The sequence below is a fragment of the Saccopteryx leptura genome, chromosome 4 (genome assembly GCF_036850995.1).
Source record: "Saccopteryx leptura isolate mSacLep1 chromosome 4, mSacLep1_pri_phased_curated, whole genome shotgun sequence".
NCBI lineage: Eukaryota > Metazoa > Chordata > Mammalia > Chiroptera > Emballonuridae > Saccopteryx > Saccopteryx leptura.
Window position 1 is genome coordinate 65,322,420 of NC_089506.1, and position 6,000 is coordinate 65,328,419.

The window sequence follows — 6,000 nt, forward strand, 5'->3', positions numbered from 1 at the left end:
CCATATTCATTTTTCCATTGGAATTCCTTCCTTAGCATTTACGATATATTGAATTTCTTGGCATGACACTCAAGATCTGCTTCATGCTCACCTACTTACTAGCCTATCTCATGGCCTGAGCACCTTGACATTCTGAATTATTTTCAGACAGAATCTCTACTGATAGTCAATTTCATTTCCAATAGTTCACCAACTCTTGTGCAAGAAATTTATTTTTTTGCTATTTTTTGACATTACCTCCTTAATGACACTTTCTCTGAATCCTCGGGATTATTATTATAATCATAAGCTAAGGTGTTTATATGTTTCTGTTTGTATTATTTTTACGTTTATGGATAACTTGTAAATATTCTTTGGCCTCTGTTTTTAAGAGAATTAAGACTGAAAACAATACTACCCACAAGTTAGTAGTAATATAACAAAATCTGTGCAATATAACAAGGTCTCAAAGTGTCTATAAAAGAATCCACAGTTACTGAACTATTTAATGTTTGCTTTTCAACACCATGCTTATTTGTGAAATGTTTTCTGCCCTAAATAAGCTCTATGTTTTGACAAGGCCAAGTTTCTGCTTGTTTCCCCAATGACTGCCTTTGACATTCCCTTAATTTTATGCTTCCTCTCTTACCTCTGACACAAAGTAAGTTGTTCTTTGCTCTGCAAACAATGTAACATTTAGCCTGACAGATGTGACCATAAAAATAGATGTATAGAGTTTAAAATTAAAATACATGTTATACATCCATCAAAATTCGGCACATTGTTGGAAAAGGTTCAGGAAAGACCATTGTGGTGTCACACTTTGTCATACTGGTCAAGAACCATGTTTTAATACAGAATTTCTTGAATACTGTTATGTGACTTTTTATTTTTACATTCCCAGGACTTAGTACAGTATTTGAAATATCAGCACATTGACTTGAATCAAATTCTGTGTGCCTCAACTATATTTTATAGTTTCATCTGCAGTAAATACATCAATAAATAGTTACTTGTTTCTCAACAATGATTTTTTGAATAGCAGGTTGTGAAAATTTGACCACTCTGGGGACTTCTGAAAAACTCCCTTGGCCACCTTCAGATGTGTACTCAGGAGCTCCAATTCACTGAGATTCAGTTGAGGATGCAAAAGAGAGCCCAGGGATGTGCAGCTAAATTTTTCAAAAAATTACTAAAAACACCTAGGTCTTTGTATTATCTGAGGGTGTTTTTAGTTGTACCAAAGTTGAAACTCTCAGGATAAACTCGCTAAAGTTAAGGAGAATCTCATTCATCTTTGCCACAAAGACCTAACTACAGAGTATATAATACACTAAACTTCTCATTCAATTTTACAATCAATATTTACTGTCTATTGTGTATAAATCACTTTATATAATACATAGCTGGTGTGCCTAAGAAATGGAATCTTTTATTTGATTTAACTTTAAATTACTAAATTTACATAAACTCATGAGGATTGTGACTGGACAAAGGAAGGCTAGATAACAATCCCTACCATACAGAATTTAATTGTATGCATTTAATTTTAAAGTTGTTATGATTCACAACCAATAATAATCTGTATTTTGAAATTATGCCACCGTATTGTATGCATATGATTTTTAGGATTTTTAAATGTTAAATGTGCACATAAATTTTATTTCTTAGATCAGTGTTAGAGTAAACAGAATTAAAAGTAAACATATTAGTATTCTATTATTCAGACTTATTTTAAAGAATTTGCTTCCATTTATATTCACAATATAAACCTTACTGGATATGACTGCTTTAAAAGTACATTTTTTTGAGCTTGGTGCATAATTTTATATTTACTAATTTTGTAAAACATGTGAAAAATATCAGGAGACAACCAATGACCACCTGTATTACAATAAATTATCCTTATCATAAATACTAAATAATTGCTTTTATAATCTTATCATGGACATATTTTTTATCAAGAATGCAAAGTATTCACGTGATTGAATACCTTTGATGTTCACCAGTTGAGGCAGTATTTTTCAGGTTTGTCTAGCATTATTTTACTTCACTGTCTTTTTCTTTATCTTTCTCCTTCATGTGCAACCTTCTTACTCCTTCATGTTTTATTTGTTTCTCTTCCTGCTTATTGTTCCCGTTTTATTTCTTCCTCTCTTGTTATTTTTTTATTCTCATCAGTTTCTTTGTCATTTTTATTCTCCTGTTAACTCTTTTGTCATAGTTCCTATTTTTCTTATGCTTTCTCTTGTTTCTCTCTGCCTGTCTGTCTTTCAGTTATGTATTAATGTAATTTTGATTTTTCCCTGCTCTCTCAGAAGATAGTTTCTCCTTCAAAATATTTTCAGCATTTCAGTAAGAAAAATCTTTCCATAATTAAGTAAATCAGTACATAAACAAGTTCATTAATTTTATTTTATTAATCCATTTTCATCTTTAGAGTAGTAGACACACTCTTATCCTTGATAAAAAATAAATGTTGATTGCATATAGCATAGTCACTCTAAGAAAGAGAAACCTGCCTAATTCAAGATAGGTTTGAAGATAAGTTTGCTTTAACTTTACAGAAAATGTGGAAACGAATTAGCCTACCATATAATCTGTAACTTCTTGTTTATACTAAAAGTCAAAGACAAAAAGTAAATAAAATATGGATATATATATCTGTATCCACTTCTACTTCCTTTTCTACTTTTCTAAGCTGTTGCTAAATCTATTACTACGTCTTCAAATTTTTTCAATATCAGGGAGAATTCTAAACCTTTGACCCCATCACCCATCATTTTGTGACCTATCACCCTCAATTCCTGTCTTTAGTGATCTCCTGATTACCATCCCCCAACACTTCCACCACTGCACAAATTCCATAGCCTATCACTGTATCAGTCAGGATTCAAGAAAATGAATAGAACTAGTAGAATGCATGCATAGACATATGTATATGTATATAAACATACACATATACAAATAAAATAACGAAAACGGTAAAACTGAATTTACTAAAGCTTTCAATTACTAAAAAAAAAATTTTTTTTTAAGTGGATGGAGAGAAAAAAAAGGAATTGATGGAAAGGAACCTTAAAGGTAACCTGATTTTAAACTCCTAACTAGGCAGTTCATGGTGGGTAGATGCCACAGGCCAATAACATTTTAGAAAAAGGTTTATCTTTGCCTTAAGCAAACTCTGTCTATCTTTTCTTTGCATCTAGGTTAACACACCTTTTAAATAAACCCTAATTATCCTCAAGAGTGCACATAATCTTGTTACCTACCCGGTGATCCAATCCTTGCTTGCTTTCTCTCACCTCCAGGTGATCATCTTCAATTGCTTCCTTAACTTCAAATGCATTAAAAGAAGCCAATAACTGTAATACTGGAGAGCATTTGCGATCTTGCTCCATAGCATATGTCATCAGTTTGGCTCAAATGAACTCTTATAAAAAAAAATTCTTCACAAGTTTGGACATTTCTTACATTGAAAAATTCTACATATAATACTTTTTATATCCAGGTAATAAAAATACAGACTTCTTTAACAACCAAACTGATGACTATTTCAGGCTTTAATTGCTTAGTGTGGCATTTATACCCACTATGTATCCAAAATGCTAATCTGAGTTTCAATTTAATTCTGTATTTTAGACTGTAACTGACAAAGCTTTATAAAACAGCCCCTTGAATCATCACTATTATTCATCGTTTTCTAAAATGGATAATTGATTCCATTTTTAGTATGTTACCACAGATGGGGTAATTTTCTTATCAGTTATTGGTGTAGTGTAATGAATAGTTACATCCTACTTTTAAAAAAAGTATTTCAAATATCTAGCTTCTCTCATCTCTGAAATTTCTATAAAAATCACAATTTTAGTATTTGAGATGTGAAATGTGAAGCTATCACAATATTTCATATATTCTATTAGCATCACATTTTCTTATTAATCCATTCTCTTTTGGTGACAACACTGTTAAGAATTAGGAAGTGTGAAGACAATGGCCTTAACTGGAACAGAAAAGGGCTTTCATCCCCATGTTAGCCAGTTTTCTGATTGAAAACTAAAGACTCATAATTAAAATTTATTGACTGAAAAGTTTTTTATATTTCTAAATCTATTTCACTCCAACATGCCAAAACACTGTAACCAGAATTCTCACTGTTTTTACAATTATATGATATGATTATCTACATGGAGCCTGCTCAAGCACAAAGAAATGAAATGATTATTTTATATGTTTTCATCATTATAAGTAAAACAAGAGCCTAGCATTTTTTTCTTTAAAAAAGCAACTAAATTTATTGGGATAATGCTGGTTAATAAAATTATATAAGATGCACATGTACAATTTTAGAATACATTATCTGTATTACATATATTTGTTTACCATCCAGAGCTAAATCTTTTCCCATTTATATTTGATCACATATTTGAACCCCTTTAACCTTTATGATGTCCTTCACCCTCTTTTCCCTCTGGTTACCACCATAAATACTGTTGTTTGTGCCTGAGTTTTTGTTTTTTTGCTTGTCTTGTTTGATTTGTTACTTTTTTTATATGAGTGAAATCATGTGGTTCTTGACTTTTTTCATCTTATTTTGTTTTGCATGACTTTCTCAAGATAGATCCATGTTGTCTCAAATGGCAGTATTTCATCTTTTCTTATTATTGAGCATATTCCATTGTAGAGAGACAGATAGAGAGTCAGAGAGAGGGATAGATAGGGACAGATAGACAGGAAGGGAGAGAGATGAGAAGAATCAATCATCAGTTTTTTGTTGCAACACCTTAGTTGTTCATTGATTACTTTCTCATAAGTGTCTTGACCGTGGGCCATCAGCAGACCGAGTAACCCCTTGCTCGAGCCAGCGACCTTGAATCTAAGCTGGTGAGCTTTGCTCAAGCCAAATGAGCTCGCACTCAAGCTGGGGACCTTGGGATCTCAAACCTGGATCCTCTGCATCCCAGGCAAATGCTCTATCTACTGCGCCACCACCTGGTCAGGCTGATTGCTTCCATGTCTTGGCCACTGAGAACAATGCTGCAGTGAACATAAGGGTGCATATATCTTTTAATTTTATTTTATTTATTCATTTTAGAGAGGGGAGAGGGAGAGAGAGACAGAGACAGAGAGAGAGACAGAGAGACAGAGAGAAGGAAGGAGGAGCCAGGAACATCAACTTCCATATGTGCCTTGACCAGGCAAGCTCAGGGTTTTGAACCGGCAACCTCAGCATTTCCAGGTTGATGCTTTATGCATTGCACCACCACTGGGGCAAGTATCTTTGAAAATGAATATTTTCAAATTTTTCAGGTACATACACAGAAGAAGGATTGCCTAGATTTACCTAAAAATATAGTAACTATTCTTAATTTTTGGAGGAGCCTCCATACTGTTTTCCATAGTAGCTATACCAATTTACATACCTACAAGCAGTGAATGATGTTTCTTTTTTCTCCATAACCTCTCCAACACTTATTATTATATGTCTTGTTGATAAGAGTCACACTAACAGGTGTGAGGTGGTATCTCATTGTAGTCTTGATTTGGATTTCCCCAAATAGCTAGTAAATTTGAATAATTTTTTATATATCTGTTGGATATTTGTATGGCTTCTTGGGAGAAGTGTCTGTTCAAATCCTCTGATCATTTTTTAAATTAGATTGTTTCCTTTTTGTCATCGAGTTGTATGAGTTCTTTATGTTATTTTGGATATCAATCCCTTATTAGAGATGTTTGCATAGATCTCTCATTTTGTTGGTTGCTTTTTTCTTTTGTTAACAAAGTTTTTTGTTGTGCAGAAGCTTTCTAGTTTGATGTAGCCTCATTCTTTCATTTTTGTTTTATATCCCTTGCCTTCAAGGTCAAATTTATAAAATCTTCTCTAAGACCAAGGTCCATAAGTTGGTTACCTATGTTTGTTTTTTTTCCCTATAGGTTGATTAAAATTCCCATCAACATCCAAATGGTATTTTGTAATGAAATAGAACAAAAACATCATCAGATTTTTGTGGAATCACAAAA

The 6,000-nt window shown here is 32.6% G+C and overlaps 1 pseudogene; it reads right to left on the bottom strand.

Annotated features, from left to right (window-relative positions):
• Positions 1–3,380, bottom strand: part of LOC136404168 (mitochondrial import inner membrane translocase subunit TIM50 pseudogene) — a 41,174-nt pseudogene extending 37,794 nt beyond the window's left edge.
• Positions 3,381–6,000: the final 2,620 nt, after the last annotated feature.